We start from the raw sequence: 21489 nt of genomic DNA on the forward strand, positions 1-21489 counted from the left end.
AATGGCCAATGTGTAATACCACCGCATAGGAAATGCATGGCCTGACCTATGGCAATCAATGAATGCCCAGGGGGCTGTCTTTAGAGAAAGGATTGTCTTTTAAATACAGATCCATGGTGACTTCATATATAAATGTATAGAGAGGTGTATGTATAGGACAGTATATGGACAGTATTCACAGCTTGCATTTTCCTGGGGAATGTCTGATTTTTAAGACTAGAATATAGCATTTTGAAGCTTTTATACATAAATAAAATGTTGCATATTTTCCAAAATAATGTTTCTTAGTAGCTATTTTAATATGTGCACTTGGGGCCAATTTTCCACACACTCCTGTTCAGTCTTGCAGGAACAGTTATGCCAAAGGTTTAGTTCAGGGAAAAAGAAAGATATTCATCAGAAAACCCCTTTGTTAGGAAATGAAATAACGTAATGCCAAGTACATTAGAGTAGGGGCACAGTGTAGTTTCCAAACAGAGATTGCTGTGTGGTTGAACTTGTAACTTTACTGTGTTCATGTTTATCTAGACCAATAGCGCCATCTACAGTTTCTGCCTGAGCAACTCAGTTCATCACCCTATGCGCATGGCATAGACCAACCTATGTGGTAAGTTATTTCATCATGCACAGTCCAATATATGAAACAAGTGAGTATCTCTTCTTTACTAAAAATATTAGCAAATTGCTGAATTAGTAGTTCCCCAAAATAATGTTATTGCTGGATTATCAGATTTGCTCCTTTAAGCTGCAGGTGTGATCCAAAACCACTGACCCACCTGTCTCACAAAGGCAAATTCATTCCCTTTTCCTCAATAGTTTACAGCATGTGGCTACAATCTGCCATGTCTTAGCCCAGCCTGTTGATGAAAGGGGGTATGCATTTCGCAGGCGGACAGGTCATTTGTTTTGGATCACTCCTACAGTTTTGGTAGCAATTTACTTAATAACATCTTATTTGGAAATTGTTATCTGAGCAATTGACTTTCCTGTTCCGCAATCCAGCTGCGAAGGTCAAGAAATAGAGGACGTGCCTGTAAAACACATATCCATATGTACTGATAATACACTATATTCCCGTTTTCTAGAAGCTTCTATATGTCATAAGCTATTAGATGCTCAAATATTTGGTTATACAAAACAAAAACATATAGCCACTTTTGACTAAATCTACATTATTGCATTAGGAAATGTCGTAAATAAATATTTCGCAGATTTTCTATTTTCTGAATTACTACAGTAAGTATAAAGTATGCCAGAGAGGGTGTTTTTAGCAACAAAAAAAAAAGGAGCAAAATAGCGCCACCTGCCTAAACTAGAAGTATGAAAGTGCAGTAATAGAATGTATATCTGCCAAAATGCTGACTCACCCCACTCCTCCCCCTACAGTCAGGGAAGGGTGCGCGTGCACCGGTGGCACAGTTCTCACCTAATCTCCTAAATTGTCCATTCCAGGGTGTTGATAAAAGACCTCTGCATGTAGACAGGGAAGTCACAGAGAACTGAATTCCCTGCAGTGCTATTTATGTGATACCAGAATGCCCCCACTTGTAAGGCTAAGTTCACATATAGGGAATCTGCACTGAAATTCACAGTACGGTAAAATGCGAGTGGATGAGTCTTACTTATTTTAGTGTCGATATATAGGCTAGTTCTGCAGTGCATTTCTGTGTGTCAACCAAACCATAAAGGAATGATTCCATTAAAAACACTTTATTGGGAATTCCTATTAATGCGATCGTACTGTATACTGACAAAAGAAGAACAATTTAAACAAAAACAATTCTGCCTCCATACACGAGAGAGTCGTCCGCTCCGCACCTACAGCCTTCAAAAAAACCTTTAGGTATTAAAATCTATATGGTCGTCTCCCCCTCTGACACCAGTTTAGTCTATCTCAGGGCACATTTTTTATTTTTCCAACCACCGCCCGCCCTTCCTATTTTCTTTTTTAAACTGCTCCCATTCGTTGCGACTTCTCCTCATTTTCCACCTCCTTCTGGCTGAAGGTGAGGCGTACAGACTCCACTTCATCAAAAGTTGCTCTGTAATTGAAATATGAAGCTATTTCCTATCCAAGGAAACGCTTTTCCTGAGAGCAGTCATCAATGGTCCCAATATGTTCTGTGGCTGGATAATGCCGGCTTGTTCTGAGGGTTGAGCTGTTCCTCAGCATGTCCTCCCCTTGCTCCTTCATCGTGCTCCTCAGTCCCCTTCACTTTTCCATCTGCTTCTAATTTTGGCAAGTGGTGTATATGTATTCCCAACCCCACCCACTACTGTGTCACCCTAACCCTGAGCACACTATATATACTGTACAGTATACAGTGCCGTGACTGACTGTTCTGCAAAACCCCAAGTCTACAATAAGAACTTGTATAGAACATTTACTCATTTACAACCTCTTGGGTTTTCCTTTGCAGTATGGGTGATCTGACATATGATGGGATCACACAGAGGGGCATAAAGGATCTCTGTTGGGCTGGAGGTGGTGGAGTAGGTGGGTGTGTTGTACACAGAAACCACCCAGTTGTTGCTGCTGTCCTCAGCACCCTACACTAAGGCTGGTAGAGCAACACGCTGAATGCTGGGCTGTAATGAACCCATCTTGGGGGCGTACTTTCTTATGACGTATCACTTTCCCTTACTGCTGGATGAGAAGCTGGCTCTGATGCCCAGGATCAGGACCTCTGCCATCCACAGAGCCACAAGCGCAACAGTCAAGACCCAGAAGCAAAGTTTACAAGGTGAGCAGCTCAATAACATATGTGCAGCAATGAACTTGAAAAGTTTTACAAACTTTATCTTTATTTTATTACTTCTTAAAAGTTTTAAGTGTTACGCAATAGGATTTCTAGTGCCAGGCTGAGTTCTTCCAGGGGATAAGTCACCGTTTTTAAGGTGTCACATTTTACCTGCAGCATTGGTGTAATGTCAGGTGTACTTGATATGTAGAACAGTATTGAATGTCTCTGGTCATGGATCCTGGCTATTACTTTCTCTCAGCACTTTGCCTGTTGCATAGGGTGATGGTTTGAATGACAATAGTACAGATGTAGCAGAGCTTAATTTGTTATTTAGCTCTTTGGGGCTACATAATTGGTGCATGATGATATAGTAGAATAATGCTGTAGGTTTATTTGAAGTTCATGTAAAGCCAGAGATAATTGTGACATTACAGTGTGCCCTGACAAATTGCAAATTCAGCTCTGCTGTGTCCACATATGCTCTGTGCTAAAGAAAAAAATATATAGTAGTGTCTGTCTTACTTGACTCTAATCACTATTAAATGATTATTTCTCGCAACCGAAAGTTAGTAATAGGTTAGAAGGCTGACATTGGTGTTTTTCATACAGTGATAATTCTAATGGATGGTATATTTTTGGGAAGTAATGCTGTGTAAAGCCAGAAACAAGTGGTAATACACAGCAGCGCAGAGCAGGATTTGACAAATCCATAAAACTGCATTATTTTTGCTGTGTAATAACCTTTTGAAGAAAGTAGCTTTACCTCCTGTCCTGTGACACCAGAAGAGGTGATATCACAATGTTTATGTCAAATGGCAAACTAGCTCTGCTACATCTTGTGCATAGAAACATAGAAACATATATGCACACACACATACTTACTTGTCATAAATGTGTGTTTATGTGTGTGTAACTCATTTGCGCCTATAGAAAATCAATTTCTGCTATATCTCATAGTCACTACTCCGCACTACTTCATCTGCTGTTTCTGTACGATTTTATACCGAAAAAAATCTTTTTACCAATGTCACAATTTGTAAATACCAATTTGATTATTTTGCCATCGTATAGTATACAAATCACTTTACTCATCTCTGTTATCATTTTTGGACTTTTTAATATAGACACAATGAAAAGTGGACTGTTTGGACTTTGGTTTTAGGGTATGTTCACACACAGAGTTTTCACGCGTATTTCGGGCCGTAAACACCTCGAAATATGACTGAAAAAACGGTAGTTAAACACCTACAAACATCTGCCCATTGAATTTAATGGGAAAAATTGCATTTCTTTCAGACGGAGCGTTTTTTATGCCGGCGTTTTAAAAAACGTCACGTAAGAAAACGTGGCATAAAAAGGAGCATGTCACTTCTTGAGCCTTTTTTGGAGCTGTTTTTGTTTGTGTCAATGGAAAAACAGATCCAAAAACGGCGCCTAAAAACGCCTCAAAAAACGTTTTCAGTTTAAAAAACGGCTGAAAATCAAAAGCTGTTTTCTCTGAAAACTTCTGTAATTTTCGCCCGTTTTTGACTCAACGTGTGAACATAGCCTAACACTTTGCTGCTGCTTGTTACCTGTGCAGTAGAATTTGTTACGTGAAGTTGTGGTTCCATTAGGGCGTGTTCAGACGTGGCAGAATTTTTCTGCTGCAAATGTTGGTGCAGATTAGGGGCAATTATGCAACGAATCTGCAGCAACATTTGCGTATTTGACAGGTAATTCAGACGTTGCAGATATCACAGCGGACTTGCCACAGATTTGTTTCTGCATTGCAAAGGCTGAAATATGCAGTGAAATTCCGCTTCTTCTCCACAATGGAAAGTGCATGCTGCGGAGGGAAAATTCTGCACCGCAGCCTGATTTCCACACAATTATTTTCTCCAACGTCTGAACTAAGTTTCCTAAAAATGTATAGAAACAAATGTAAAAAATGGCTGCTGCAGAATTCCACTGTGGACTGTCCGCAGCGGAATTCAACAGTTAGGGCATGGCCAGACGTGGCGGAATTGCTGTGGAATTCCGCTGTGGACAGTCCGCAGTGGAATTCTCCAGCGGACGTTTTTTACAGTTGTTTCAATACATTTTTAGGCAACTTAGTTCAGACGTTGCGGAAAACTCCACTGCGGACCATAGGCTGCGGTGCGGAATTTTCCCTCCGCAGCATGCACTGTCTGTGGCGGAGAAGAAGCGGAATTTCACTGCGTATTTCAGCCTTTGCAATGCAAAAACTGAAATCTGTGGCAAGTCCGCTGTGTTTTCTGCAACGTCTGAATTACCTGTCAAATATGAGAATGTTGGTGCAGATTCGTTGCGTAATTGCCCCAAATCTGCACCAACATTTGCAGCGGAAAAACTCTGCCACGTCTGGCCGTGCCCTAATTCCGCCACGTCTGAATGTGCATTGAAGTTCTCTTCTCAAATCTTGCTATCAGAGGAATGTGAAATACAGTGTAAAATGATAGAATCAAATATTTATGCGTTTAACATGAGGCAGAGTACAACCCCCAAGCATTGTATTTCCTCAGTAAATAATTGCTCGTAGATCCGCCATGCAATACTTTGCTGTGCTTGGACTCGAGACGCTGTTTGCGAATGTGAGACGTCTCAGATTTGGATTTCATAGTACAAACATGCATTCCTGTCACAAGAATAATACACAGAGGGGCCAATACATATGGGAATATCTCAGTGGAAAGTGTGTCTGTACATGTTCCAATATGATGTCATAAAATCAAACAGACCTTTAAGTGTATTCTTGGCACGGGAAAGTAGAACTGAAAACAAATGCAATAGAGCGCATGAGAATATTGATCCAATGTGACGTAAAACGACAGTATTTATTTTCTTAGTAACATAAAATCTACAGATCATTTGAACCACAGTGCACTTAATCTAGAGGAAAAGGCACGCTGTAAACTATTATACTTTTCTAATGCACATTTTATGATGTGTCAAATTGTGCAAAAAAAACACATTGTTTCCCGTTATTGTTGTTGGGAATGCAGGATTTCTGAAATAACATGTACAATGAGATTTGTTCTAAAATTATTTAAGTAGAACTTTCATTACCATCTGTTACATTGTGCTGTAGTGTAGATGTTATGTTTATAACAGTATTTCCTTGACAGCTGTACATTTTTGAAGCTTTTTATAAGCAAAGATTGATAATAGCAATGAAATGATACATTTTATCTTTCTTCATATCTTCTCGTATTTATTCCATATCTATCTATCTATCTCATATCTATCTATCTATCTATCTATCTATCTATCTATCTCATATCTATCTATCTATCTATCTATCTATCTATCTATCTATCTATCTATCTATCTATCTATCTATCTATCTATCTATCTATCTATCTATCTATCTATCTATCTCATATCTATCTATCTATCTATCTCATATCTATCTATCTCATATCTATCTATCTATCTATCTATCTATCTATCTATCTATCTATCTATCTATCTATCTATCTATCTATCTATCTATCTATCTATCTATCTATCTATCTCATATCTATCTATCTCATATCTATCTATCTATCTATCTATCTATCTATCTCATATCTATCTATCTATCTATCTATCTATCTATCTATCTATCTATCTATCTATCTATCTATCTATCTATCTATCTATCTATCTATCTATCTATCTATCTATCTATCTATCTATCTATCTCATATCTATCTATCTATCTATCTCATATCTATCTATCTATCTATCTATCTATCTATCTATCTATCTATCTATCTATCTATCTATCTATCTATCTGTCTGTCTGTCTGTCTGTCTGTCTGTCTGTCTGTCTGTCTGTCTGTCTGTCTATCTATCTCTCTATCTATCTGTCCTTTATCTATCTGAAATTATTACCCCGCATAGTGACGTCAACTTTTTTTATATGTATGGTGTAAAATATACATTTATATCTGGATTAAACACACCTAGTAATGATAAATACCTAATACAGCTCCAGCACATGCCTGATGACTGCCTGTACACATAATGGATCAATGTTGCGTTATTAAACCTGAATTCCGCAAAATGTATGTCGATTGTGAATTGTTAGTTCAGGGCTGCAGAACATTTAGAATTTCTCATTGTTGCCCAACTAATCTGTGAACGGGGCCTGAGATAAACGCCCTGTTCTGCTGACAGGGAAGCTGCTGGGATTTAAATTCCCCCTTACTAACCTTATATTACTGAATACCACTGCTAAAGGTAGCACATCCAATAATATGACTATAATATAGCGTTTTCCTGGGCTCCCGATATAAGTTGAAAATTTAGTTAAAGGGGTTGCCCAGGTTGTTGGCACGGAAGAACCAGGGATTCTTCTCGGTTTATGCCATATAGTAGCACATTGCCTTAGTACAAGCTTCTCAGCATTCAATTCTATTCTGTGCCTCAAATACTTTCAGGTTTATATACTGAATTTCTTTACAGTATTAACTTAGTATATAATTCATAGTTATAGAAATATATAAAGATATCATTTACAGTGGGGCGAATAGTCTACTGATGAAGATCAACAAACTATTGCCATACATGCCTTCTATATATTTGAGCATAACAAATAGCGAGCTGCGCCTATTACCTGTAATCCTATTAGTGATAGATCCTTTTCATTTGCAGTAAATCGTACTTCATTACACTTTCAATCACATAAGACGTCCATTCAAATCCATTGTTTGACATCTGTTTCCTTTACGTGAGATTTATAAAAGACACATAGATTAAAGTCAGTGTATATTGTTGATTAAAGGTGATGATATACGCTCCATATATAATACGAGTACAGTATTTCAGTCAGCCTGGTAATGTGTCCTTTATGGTATTGGGTCAGGGTTACTTACACATAACTGCTATTTGAAATGAAATGCCATGTATAGTTTACAGTGAACTTCTGTTATCCCACAGAAATTATTAGACATTCTGGCTCCACCGTTCATTACTGTAACGTGCCGCCTCAATTGAAAAGGTAGCTTGTAATTTGTAGGCAACAAAATGTTCTTTGGGATGAAAAAAGGCTAAATGTACTTAAGGCTTCAATCGGTGGCGTTAAAGGAGGATCGGAGGAAACAGCTGGCTAAACAAATATTAGGGGTAGAGTGGATGCAATGGCATAAATTAATAATGCAGCTCTTTATTTACCATATGAATGGTAGGTTTGTACGGGTAGGCTGGAATAAATATGGGTACTGTGTGCCACCTAGTGGTTACTGCCATGAAGCTGTCTATTTGGCCTTCAAACAAACCACATCTGTGATAGATTTAAGTGAACTCCATCCTATTTCAGTATGAACAAGTCGTTTTTATAAGGTAATGTTTAAATAGAGGCTCGGTCTACGTAAAATGATAAAATTCAGAAATACCAACGGTCACATTCCTGCTGCTTTACTCATTTCCATAAAGCTTGACTTAAGCGAGTCACACAGACGAAAATACCCATAGTTTATAAGACACGAATAACAAACGTAACTCTACTAAAAGGCTGAATAAACAGGACAGAACGCAATGTTTTAACTTGACGGTGGTATATGGGTATGCTTATTTAAAAAATACAGGTTATCTGATGGAGCGTCTCAATGCAAAAAGTAGGCAAGCTTTATCTGGGTAGATCAGTGATTTCCAACCTGTTCTTCCTCAGCTGTTGGGAAACTACTACTCTCAGTATGCCATGGCAGTATGCTGTTGTAAAACTACCAGTATCATGTGAATGTGAGAACCACATGTTAGCCATCACTAATCTAGAAAATGGAAACGACTACTTTTCTAGAGTTCTGCCAGTTCAGTTTCAGCAGCTCTTCCATACTATAAAGGATGGCATAAGGGTATATTTAATAAAATGCTGCAAATTTTTTATAAAAACTAATAAAATAAAGCTTTTATTAGTTGGAAGCCATGGAAAAAAATATGGTTGGTATGGTGTTCTTTGCATTTAAGGGGTAAACACTCCAGAAAGACAAGAAAGAAGTCCCTTTACAGGGGGTGCATAGGTAGCAGTCACACCCGGACCCTGGTGCCTGAGGGGTCTGCTGACACATTATACTTTGTCAACTAGAAGAAGCAAATAGTTATATGCCCACCGATAAGGGCATGGCCACACGTGGCGGATTTCCTCCGCAACTGTCCGCATCAATGCCGCACCTAATCCGGGTTGCGAATTACGGCTGCGGATCTGCCCAAAATGTGCAGAAAAATGATGCGGACTAGCTGCTGCGGACTGCGGGAAAAGTGCTTCCCTTCTCCCTATCAGTGCAGGATAGAGAGAAGGGACAGCACTTTCCCTAGTGAAAGTAAACGAATTTCATACTTACCGGCCGTTGTCTTGGTGACGCGTCCCTCTTTCGGCATCCAGCCCGACCTCCCTGGATGACGCGCCAGTCCATGTGACCGCTGCAGCCTGTGCTTTGCCTGTGATTGGCTGCAGCCGTCACTTAGACTGAAACGTCATCCTGGGAGGCCGGACTGGAGACAGAAGCAGGGAGTTCTCGGTAAGTATGAACTTATATTTTTTTACAGGTTGCTGTATATTGGGATCGGTAGTCACTGTCCCGGGTGCAGAAACAGTTACTGCCGATCGCTTAACTCCTTCAGCACCCTGGACAGTGACTATTTACAGACGTCTCCTAGCAACGCTCCCGTCATTACGGGAGCCCCATTGACTTCCTCAGTCTGGCTGTAGACCTAGAAATACATAGGTCCAGCCAGAATGAAGAAATGTCAAGTTAAAAAAGCAAGATGCATCCGCAGCACACATAACATGTGCATGACAGCTGCGGACTTCATTGCGGAAATTAGAATCTCCATTGAAGTCAATGGAGAAATTCCGCCATGAGTCCGCCACTGCTCCGCAACAGACAGAGCATGCTGCGGACACCAAATTCCGCTCCGCAGCCTATGCTCCGCAGCGGAATTTTACGCATCGTCTAAACGAACACTGCTAAATTAAAGTGGAAGTCAATGGACAAACGGCTCCGCTGCGGTTTAACGCTGCGGAGTGTCCGCAGCGGAATTTAAGTGAAATTCCGCCACGTGTGAACCCAGCCTAACAGTAGAATATTCTGCATAACCAAACATATTATATACAGTGATAGTAATAACACAGAAATTAAAGTAGCAGGGAAACTCATGAAGACACAGCAGAAATGACTTCTTTCTATACATGGGAGAATTATTTGCTGCCAGATCTACTGACCCTTCAATTGTGGATTCAGAGTATTTATCCCAGCCTGGGGTCTAGCTTGGCGCAGAGGGGTTACATGGCAGAGAGATCATATTTCAGATGAAGTTAACACTTTGCAAGCTACTTTATGTGTCTATATATATGTAATTATCTACCCTCATAGTGCCCCTTAAAGTTTTTTGGTCATATAACCCAAGTGACTACCACAGCGGTCTGCAATATATGGGTTGACATTGCATTCTCCATCTAGAGAGGTTGTACATGCTCAGAAAAACATGGCTGTATTCTTTCAGAAACAGCACCACACCTGTCTATGGGTTGTGTCTGGTATTGCAGCTTCGCTTCATTGAGGTGAATGGGACTGAGCTGCTTTACTGTACACCAAACTGTGGACTGGTGTGGCACTGTTTTGGAAGAAAGCAGCCATGTTTTTGTAATCCTGTACAACCCCTTGAATAGCTCTTCATTTAGTTGATCATAACTAGTTGATAAAGGGCATTTACCTCTTTAGAAATACATAGTGGCAAGTTGATAAGATTTAATGGGCTATAAATATAAGGTAAAACACTTGATTTTCAGTCGGTTAGGAAATACTTTGTGGAGCAGTTTATTCCAGTTTGTTGAGGACATTATGAAATTTGACACTATTAAGGTAGTTTATTATAACCCTGAAGCATAACATAAAATACATTCAAATTCTTAATATTAGCAATGGTGTTATTAGGTCCTAATGATGGATTGAGTAGTCTTTTACTGTAGATCCCATATGCACAACCTGCGTCCTGGGGCCAGATGTTGCCTACGATGCTTTTTTGCATGATCTTCAACAGGAATACCATTCATAATGTACCTAAAGCATATTGTCCCTATAATGGAAAGGACAGAAAAACAATATACTTACTAATAGCTGCTTAAAAAAGCAATAAAATAATAGATGAGATGCAAAGTTTCCTTTATGTTGCAACCAGTGTCGGAATGTTGTACCTTGGGCCCACCAAAAGAAATAATGCCGACACTCCACTAAAAAAATGTACAGTGCCCACCAAAAATTCCGGAACACCCTCATAACTTTTGCATTGCCCGAGGTAAGGGGTTGAAATTTGGTGGGGATTTAATGGGGTCATAAAATCTACCTGTTAACGCCCAAAAAAACACCCCACCCCATAGGGGTGGGAGGGGGCAGCAAAATCTTAAATGGCACGGGGGGTCGAGTGGGGGCTCATTTGAAAGCTCTTTTCAATACGAAAACAATGCCGCAATTGTTTTTTTTGTTTTTGTTTTTTTGCTGAATTATTTAACTTTAAAGTTATCATCTTCATTATCGGCTACCGCCGGTGTTAGCATTACCCAAAATGTACCATGCCGGTAAAATCCTAAATATGTTGGGGCTCATTTGAAAGCTCTTTTCAATACAAAAACGATGCTGCAAACGATTTTGAGATAGGATTTTTTTTTTGCTGAGATATTTAACATTAAAGTTATCATCTTCGTTATCGGCTACCGCCGGTGTTAGCATTACCCAAAATGTACCGCGCGGAGGACGCATGGTCGTATTTTATATCTTATCGGGGTGCTAGATTAATGTTAGTCCCCTTGCCTCTCACTTTTGTGTGTGCTGTGTGTACACAGCCCGAGATTACGGCCCCTGGAGTTCGTCATTCCCCCGGTATTTAACAACTCTAAACCCTGTCTGCGCTGTGTGTGTGTGTGTACACAGCCCAAGATAAGGAACCCGGAGTTCGTCACTCCACCGGTATTTAACAACTCCAAACCCTCTCTGCGCTCTGTGTGTGTGTGTGTGTGTGTGTGTGTGTGTGTGTGTGTGTGTGTGTTGTCCGGCCAACCAGAGCAAGACCGAGGATGTGTATTAGTACAAACATAACAATTAGTGTCCTAAGCGAACGTAAAACGTGTCGATAACTTTATTTATAACATCTGGCGTGATTGAATTAGAAATATTTACTATTCTTTCCCGCAGCTCGTCTAAGTTTGCGATCCTAGTCTCATAGACTTTACTTTTTAAATACCCCCAGTAAAAGAAGTCTAAGGGGGTCAGATCTGGTGATCCCGGTGGCCATTCTATCGGGCCTCTTTTACCAATCCATTGATCAGGAAAATTATCGTTCAAAAGATTTCGAGCTTGCAGAGAAAAATGAGCCGGAGCTCCATCCTGCTGATACCAAACATTGCGGAAAACTTCTCCAGCAATATTTTGAATAGCCGATACCACTTGGTTTCTTAGCAAGTTGCAGTAATTTTCTGCATTTATGTTTCCTTCAATGAAAAACGGTCCTACAATATGATTGAGCAATATTCCAGCCCAAACGTTAACCTTATGAGGATACTGGGTATGACTGTCTCTCATCCAATTTGGATTTTCATCCGCCTTAATACCTCATGTTCTGTCGATTTACAGAACCGTTTAGTTCAGACGTAGCTTCATCCGAAAAACAGGTCCAGTTAAAAAACCAATGATTATCATCAAATCGTGTCATCATTGTATCGCAAAATTCCACTCTTCTGTCATAATCATCTTCGGATCGCTCCTGAACTAGACGTATATTATAAGGATGATAATGATGCCTCTTCAAAATTCGACTAACTGATGTGGCGCTGATATCGTTTTGTTGTGCTCCACTCGAGACAGATGTATGAGGATTATCATGTACAGTGAGCAGAATATCTAAAGCTTTTTCATCATTACTAGCATGTTTGGGTCTTCCGGATCTTGGTCCGTCTTTAAGTGAACCGGTTATATTGAAACGATGAACAGTTCTTTTAACAGTTGACAATGAAATTTGAACACGGATAGGATAAGTGGCATTGAATAAAGCCGCTACTTCTTGATAGGATCTTATTTTTTCTATGCCATATTCTCTCATCATCAATAAAGTGATCCTTTCTGTTTCGGTCAAATGCATATTGTGATATGATAATAGAAATGTACAAAATTGAAAATTACTTTCCGAATTAGCGCTCTCTGAAATTCACAAGCGACTACCAAAATGTGTACACATGAAATCATGTTACAATCGTAGACAAGGTCCATATTGTATCGCCGAGGCCGATAGTAATAATACATAATTTAAAGTCACATTGATGTGACATTCCCAAGCTCACACGCACACGCGTGCCCACACACATTTAGGATTTTACCCGCGCGGTACATTTTGGGTAATGCTAACACCGGCGGTAGCCGATAATGAAGATGATAACTTTTAAGTTAAATAACTCGATTGCAGCATTGTTTTCATATTGAAAGGAGCTTTCAAATGAGCCCCCACTCAACCCCCTGTGCCATTTAATATTTTGCTGCCCCGCCTACCCCAACGCCCCCAAGGGCGAGGGGATGTTTTTTTTTGTCGTTAACTGCTAGATCTTATGACCCCCATTAAATCAGACCAAATTTAAACCCTCTACCTCGAGCCGTTCAAAAGTTATGAGGGTGTGATGCGTGGTCTTTTGATCCAACAGAGTTCCCATTATAAAAAACAAAAACAGATGAACACAGATCGCATACTAGCACAGATCAAAACCCTAGAGATGCAACAGCAATCCTCCCCGTCTCTCACGGTTCATGACGCCCTGGCTAAAATGAGACGGGACTTGAGAGAAATACTGATAGCAGACTTTGACAAAAGTTTGACCTCCCTTCGCATGACATACTACACCTCCCACAACAAGGCAAGTAAATATATGGCGAATAGAGTTAAACAAAAAACGACAGAAGTCGAGGATACCGTTTTTGATAGCGGAAGGGAATGAGCCAAAGATCTCGAATCCCCAAGGGATTGCAGACAGGTTTAGCCAGTTTTATTCCAAATTGTACAATTTACAAGACGACCCCATTATAGTACCGCCTACGGCAGAGGCAATAGATACATTCCTAGATCAGATTCAGCTGCCTAAAATAACTTCTCTTCAACTAGAACAACTAAACGCTCCTATTTTACCGGACGAGGTGTCCAAGGTTATAAGACTAGCTAAACCAGGTAAGGCCCCGGGGCCGGATGGGTTCTCATCTGAATACTACAAATTTAACGAATCTATTTTGACCCCTTATTTAGCTCGTATTTTTAATGTAGCCATAGCTAGGGGAAGCCTCCCGGCCGAGATGTTGCAGGCTACTATTGTAACAATCCCAAAACAAGGGAAACCTCCGACTCTTCCGGCTAATTTCCGACCCATCTCATTGCTAAATTGTGATACAAAGCTTTATGCAAAATTATTGGCCCAACGTCTTTTGACGATACTTCCCACAGTAATTCATAACGATCAAGTAGGTTTCACTAAAGGGAGACAGGCGCCAGATGGCACAAGGCGCATTATAAATTTAATTTCTAGGGTGGAGGCTGGTCGGACGCCCTCTGTTCTCCTTACTCTGGACGCAGAAAAGGCGTTCGATAGGATACACTGGGAATTTGCCTTTGAAACTATGAAGAGATTTGGGTTTTCGGGAGCCATACTAGGGGCGATCGGGGCCCTGTACTATGCACCTTCCGCCCGGGTGCTGGCTAACGGGATGCTGTCTGAGCCATTTAACATCACCAATGGAACAAGACAGGGTTGCCCATTGTCTCCTTTGCTTTTTACCATGGTGATGGAGCCAATGGCAGAATTGATACGGATGGATATGGGGGTACGAGGGATATCCGTAGGACATCATAAAATTGGACTGTTTGCGGACGATGTCATACTGACCCTTACGGAACCGTTGTCCTCTCTCCGCAGAGTAGCAGAGATTTTGACACAATTTGGCAAAGTATCCTATTATAAAGTAAACGCCTCCAAGTCTCAGATATTGGGGGTGGCCATACCATTGACACTGCGACAAGATATTCAGAGGGAGTTTCCGTTTGGTTGGGAGGAGATGTCGATTCCTTATTTAGGCATAAAATGGTGCTCACCAACATCTAAACTAGCCCATATTAATATTCTCCCTCTTCACGATAAATTGCAAGACGAATTAAAACGCTTGTCGGATACAGAACCATCCTGGATGGGCCGACTAATTCTGTATAAAATGCTTATCCTCCCCAAGATACTCTATGTGTTTAGGACAGTGGTGGCACCTCTGCCGGACTTTATCCTTCGTAAGTTACAGGATCAGCTGATGCGGTTTATATGGAAAAATAAGAAGCCTCGGATAGCTAGGCACCGCCTTTACATACATAGGCAGAGAGGAGGGATGGGGGTACCGAGCTTAGAGGCTTATCATAAGGCTATAGTGATACGACAATTGCGATACTGGTGCACTACATTCTCTGGTTCTAGTTGGCCGACGATTGAACAACACCTAATGGGGGATGTTCCTCTTACCTCGTTACTTTTAATCCATGCAAAATTTCCTAAAAAGGTACTTCCTACATTTCCCACAGTACAAGTTTCGTTACAAGCATGGAGACATATTCTGACAGTGACACCCTCCTCTACTTCGGGGTGCAAGCTCTTCTTACCATTGGATTCTCTTGAGCTTTTAATACCTGATCTGAATCTGCGTAATTGGGATAGGTTGGGAGTGTCGACGCTGGAAGATCTTTATAGGGAGGACAGTATTAAATCCTTCTCAGAATTGAGAGAGGAATTTGCATTGGCTCACTCCGAGTTTTTTAAGTACTTGCACATTCGACATCTCCTCCCAACACGGGCACACGCCCAGGTCAGCATTCCCTCCAGGATACACATCTGCTATTCGAAGCCTCCGTAATAGAGTCTAACTTAACAAAGTCCTTCTATGAAGTGCTTTTGGAGGATACGATGATGGCCAAAAATCCACAAATGGTACAGTGGGAGAGGGACTTGGGATCCACTTACACCATAGAGGAATGGTCCAGGGCCATTAAGTGGACGCTAAGGTCTACCATGAACTCAAACCTCCTGGAAGTCTATCATAAACTGGTGTTGCGATGGTATTATACTCCCCTTCAAATATCCAAGATATTTCCCGGGGCTGGCTCTAGTTGCTGGAGGGGGTGTGGAGGGGTGGGGACCCTATACCACATATTTTGGGAATGCTCCATTATCGCTCCAGTCTGGGTTTCAGTGTTCAATCTTGCTTCTAGATTGTTGGGGGTTCAGCTGACACCAAGCGCAGATCTAGCCCTTCTCTCCCTAAATATGGGCATAATTTCACCGGAAGATAGAGCCATGGTTTGCCATATACGTCTATCAGTTAAATTATTGGTGGCCAAAAACTGGAAGTCAGTTTCGGTCCCGTCCTTGAGGGAGATTATAGAAAAGGTCTCATCCCATTGTGTATATGAAAGATTATTTGCACTCCGTCAGAACAGAATGAGTAGGTTTAAAGCTCAGTGGCAAAGGTGGACTGACATGTTCCCAGGTTGAGGCAGATGAAGATAAATGGGGGCTTCCACACTGACTACAGTGACTATAAATGGTGAGGTGGTTAATATTGGTGGAGCACAATAAAGGATATAAGAATGTTTTACGAAAACTTTCCTTGTTTCCCTATCCCTTACCTTCCCTTCCCATCTTCCCTTCCAAGATGATGTTTTCAGTTTGCCTACCTCAGTTGTACTGGATGGTATTATTTTGTTCTTTGATCATCTTCTTGATGGTACAGTTTGTATGCATATGTACAACAATGTTTTTCTGTGTTTAAAACCAATAAAAATCAATGTTGAAAAAAAAAAAAAAAAAGTTATGGGGGTGTTCCTGAAATTTTGGTGGGCACTGTATGGGTATGTTCACACGGCAACGTCCATTACGGCTGAAATCACGGAGCTGTTTTCAGGAGAAAACCGCTCCTGAATTTCAGACGTAATGGCATGTTGCAGGCGTTTTTCGCAGTGTCCCGTAATTGGAGCTGTTTTTCTATGGTGTCAATGGAAAACGGCTCCAGTTACGTCCCAAGAAGTGACAGGCACTTCTTTGACGCGGGCGTCTTTTTTACGCGCCGTCTTTTGACAGCGGTGCGTAAAAAAAATGACCGCCGGCACAGAACATCGTAAAGCCCATTCAAATGAATGGGCAGATCTTTGCCGGCGCATTGGAGCCGTATTTTCGGACGTAATTCGAGGTTAAAACGCCCGAATTACGTCCGTAAATAGGGTGTGTGAACCAAGCCTAAATGTGTCTACTTTTAACTGCATAATAAATTTGCCCTCATCATTGAGCGAATCATCCGTAAATCAGCTACAAATGGGGTTCTCTTCTGCAGGATTTTTGGGGCTCATTACTGCATCAGAACCTGAACCAACCGGAGGATCCTCTAGCACTCTGCTGGGATAGACGGTTTTCTAATCACTTGTCACTTCTGGTTGGTCTGTGAAGGTTGTCACTCTGGACAACAACGCCATGAGTTAAAAGCGATATATCACGGACATTTGGCAGATCGATCTCTGTATTACTCTGTGATCTGGGCTAGGCTTCTATTGATGAAGTTATGATGCAATCGATTTGTGCATTCTCCGTTGTGCACATCTGTCATTTGTACAAATTACGTTCCAAGATTTCTAATAAGATGCCGAAAAATCTTTCTGCCTGTATAACTCTTTCTTGTCATGAAAGGCACCATCAGTCGGAACCAAATGGTCTAAATCAATCTTTACAACCGCCTAAAGTCTCTAGGGCATTCATTTCCATCCAGGGTTCCCTACTAACTGGTCAGACAGAAGCAGAAAGATGACAAATTCAGTCTGCTTATATAGTCAACAAATTTTGGACAAAATATCAAATTCTTTACTCTCCCCTACACCAAGCTTCTTGGACCTGTCATGTTTTTTTTTTTCCTTTTTTCTAAACCACATACCTCCCCTTATTCCTGGCACCTTCTCGACTGCAGCGCTGTAATTTTTTTTTTGGCCCTCCCGTTTTCCCGCTACGGCCGCTGCTCCGCTTGGCACCTAATATGCAAATTTTGAGTAAAGGTACAGAGAGGCAACAGTGATGCAGGAGGCAATGGCTACTGAGGAGAGAGGAGGTCTCCTCCTCTCTGTACCTTTACTCAAAATTTGCATATTCAGTGCCAAGCGGAGCAGCGGCCGTATTGGGACAATGGGAGGGCCAAAAAATAAAATACAATTACAGCGCTGAAATCTATGCGGCGCCAGAAATAAGGGGAGGTATGTGGTTTTAAAATAAAAACATGACAGGTCCTCTTTAAGGTGGTAATAGAGAGTAAGGGTACCCTGGAGGTGAAAACCTTTTTCAGGGGTTCCATCATGATAACATGGTTGGGAATCCCTGCTCTAGTGTATAAGGAGCTTTAATATGGATTATAGAGCATTGTACAACTCCTGCAATCAATGGACATGGATCCTTATTGTCTGTTGTTACATTTCAGAACATTATATGGACATTAAAGGGTATTTTGATTTATTCAAATAAAAATTCATTGTATAATGAAAAATGATACAATTTTCCAATATACTTTATGTATCAACTCTTCACAATTGTAAAGATCTCTGCTTGCAGTCATCCAATAAGAACCTTCATTGTTTAATTAAATCTGTCCTTGTCATGTGATAGACACAGGTGCATGGCTTATTAGAAGACCATGTCTTCTATTCAGTTCTGCACCTGTGTGATCATCAGATGACCAGAACAGATTTTTATCCCCTGGAAGTAAGTCCCCATGCACACGATCGTAGATTCCATCCGTAATTGCGGACCGTAATTACGGTCCGCAATTAAGGACCCATTCATTTCTATTGACCACGGACACCTTCCTGTAAGGTGTCCGGGCTGTAGAAAGCCTCTGCAAAAGATAGCACATGTCCTATCTTTTGATTTTACGGACTATGCTCCCATACTTTGCATGGCAGCACGGGCCGAAAATCCTGACTGTCCGCGGACCGTGATTACGGGCATAGCCGTGTGCATGGGGCCTGAACAATGAGCTTCCTATGGCAGAAATAACAGCAAGTAGAAGTCTTAAAAACCGTGAGGAATTGATACAGAAAGTATATCGGACAGTTGTATAAATTTTCATTACACAAAGTACAACATTTATTTGCTGAAACCTGAATATTTTAAATTAAATCTAACAACAGTAATTGCGCAATATTGCCATTTAATATAAAACACTTTAATGTCAGTGTAAAGAATAAGGGCATGACCACACGTGGCGGATTTCCTCCGCAACTGTCCGCATCAATGCCGCACAGAATCTGCGTTGCAGATTCTGCTGCGGATCTGCACAAAATGTGCAGTAAATTGATGCGGACTAGCTGCTGCGGACTGCGGTAAAAGTACTTCCCTTCTCCCTATCAGTGCAGGATAGAGAGAAGGGACAGCACTTTCCCTTGTGAAAGTCAAAGAAATTCATACTTACCGCCCGTTGTCTTGGTGACGCGTCCCTGCTTCGGCATCCAGCCCGATCTCCCTGGATGACGCGGCAGTCCATGTGACCGCTGCAGCCTGTTATTAGCCTGTGATTGGCTGCAGCCGTCACTTAGCCTGAAACGTCATCCTGGGAGGCCGGACTGGAGACAGAAGCAGGGAGTTCTCGGTAAGTATGAACTTATATTTTTTTACAGGTTGCTGTATATTGGGATCGGTAGTCACTGTCCAGGGGGCAGAAACAGTTACTGCCGATCGCTTAACTCTTTCAGCACCCTGGACAGTGACTATTTACTGACGTCTCCTAGCAACGCTCCCGTCATTACGGGAGCCCCATTGACTTCCTCAGTCTGGCTGTAGACCTAGAAATACATAGGTCCAGCCAGAATGAAGAAATGTCAAGTTAAAAAAGCAAGACGGATCCGCAGCACACATAACATGTGCATGACAGCTGCGGACTTCATTGCGGAAATTAGAATCTCCATTGAAGTCAATGGAGAAATTCCGCCATGAGTCCGCCACTGCTCCGCATCAGACAGAGCATGCCTATGCTCCGCAGCGGAATTTTACGCCTCGTCTAAACGAACACTGCTAAATTAAAGTGTAAGTCAATGGACAAACGGCTCCGCTGCGGATTAACGCTGCGGAGTGTCCGCAGCGGAATTTAAGTGAAATTCCGCCACGTGTGAACCCAGCCTAACACTGTATATGGTAACAGAGCAATGCAGCAGAACAATAATACACCCAATATCATCTGCCTAACTCAGAGTAGTGGTAACTTTTCCTGCCAGCAGCTAAAATGCCAAAGGCTACAAAATGCTGGCCAAAAGTTGTACACTTAGATAATATAAAAATAAGGCATATGTGTTTTTCCAGCAATAAGATAAACTAGTACTTGCTGTATGACTCATTCACAGTTACCCTGCTATCATTCTGTGTTCTATGTTCATTATGTATGAAAACCAGATTTGACCACGACAAAGGCAGCGTTTGTTGCGAGCAATGGGAAATGTGATAATTTGTTTTTCATCTTTGTATTTTAAACTAAATGTGCAAATCTGGCAAGCTTATCTTACAATTCAAAAGCACTGCTGATAAAAAGGGGACGCTGTGCCCCTAGACTGAATGGTATCAGTGTGCAGCAGCGCTTTGCTGGACTTTTTTTTTTCTTTGGCTCACTAATCCCCTTAAAAAAAAACGTCTTTTCTGAAGACCCTGAACACCCACCATAGGTCCTTTACAGCACGTTGAAAGGTACTATTCTTAACACATGATATGAAAATGTTTTTAAGAATTATTTCACTTATAAACGTCTTGCATTAAGTCATATTGCAGTCACAATTCAATATTTTACTTTATATAAAGTCAATTTGTAATTGTTAATGACAAGAAGTGTCTAAAAATGCTGCTCTATCTAAAACTGACAGCCATGATGCTTCATGGGTTGAATAATGGGAAATGTGTCACTATGATAAGTACCTGTATCCACCTTTTGCAACCAATTTTTTTTATTTATTTTCCCAATGCATCTAAAATGCGAAATGAAGCAACTTTGAAATAGGTGTTAATTAAATATTTTCTACCTGTGTGTTTCTACAGCTTCAATGCAAACTGTTTGTCCCCATGGTAACAGACTACAAACAAACTCTGTATAGTCTGATCATGCAGTCATATTCCCTAGATTTTTTTTTAAAATTAAGACCTATTGAAAATTTGCTTTATTTTATTTTTAATTTTAGAGGCATTGGGACAATGAATAGGATAAATATTGGCTGGTTGGTGTGTCATTTGGAAATTAAAACTTCCAACCACACTATTAATATTCACATTTCACATTCATGTGAATTTCAAAGGAGATGAGGAAAGATGCAGCCCCCATAGACAATAGTCTGTTAAGTGATCACACTGAAAACAAATTGGATTGTTGATGACAATCTAATAATATGGCATCTTTACTCTGTGTCTTGACCATGGCCGCGGGCCGTCAGGCTCGCTCACCTCCTGACGCCCGCAGCCATGGAACTGTTAGCGCTGGTCCCCATCTACCCCTCAGGAGACGCTAGCGCTCACTTCCGCTTCTCCTGACCGAGTCCCCTGCTCTTAAAGGGCCAGCGCGCACACCTGAAATGAAGTAAAAATTAGCCCATAAGCACCCTGGACTATAAGAGGGGCCCAGCCCCTTCCTGCCTTGCCTGAGCCTTGTTGTCATTACCCTAGTCTGTCTATACAAATGGTCTCCTAAGTGTT

General features: G+C 41.1%; 1 protein-coding gene across 1 annotated transcript in view; it reads left to right on the plus strand.

Annotated features, from left to right (window-relative positions):
* The first annotated feature begins 2658 nt into the window (after positions 1–2658).
* HAPLN1 (hyaluronan and proteoglycan link protein 1) overlaps positions 2659–21489 on the plus strand; it is a 128788-nt gene continuing 109957 nt past the window's right edge. The window contains exon 1 of the mRNA XM_075837585.1: positions 2659–2744. The gene's annotated coding sequence lies outside the window, so the exon portion shown is untranslated. The remainder of the gene's footprint in view (positions 2745–21489) is intronic.

Source organism: Rhinoderma darwinii, chromosome 1 (genome assembly GCF_050947455.1).
Source record: "Rhinoderma darwinii isolate aRhiDar2 chromosome 1, aRhiDar2.hap1, whole genome shotgun sequence".
NCBI lineage: Eukaryota > Metazoa > Chordata > Amphibia > Anura > Rhinodermatidae > Rhinoderma > Rhinoderma darwinii.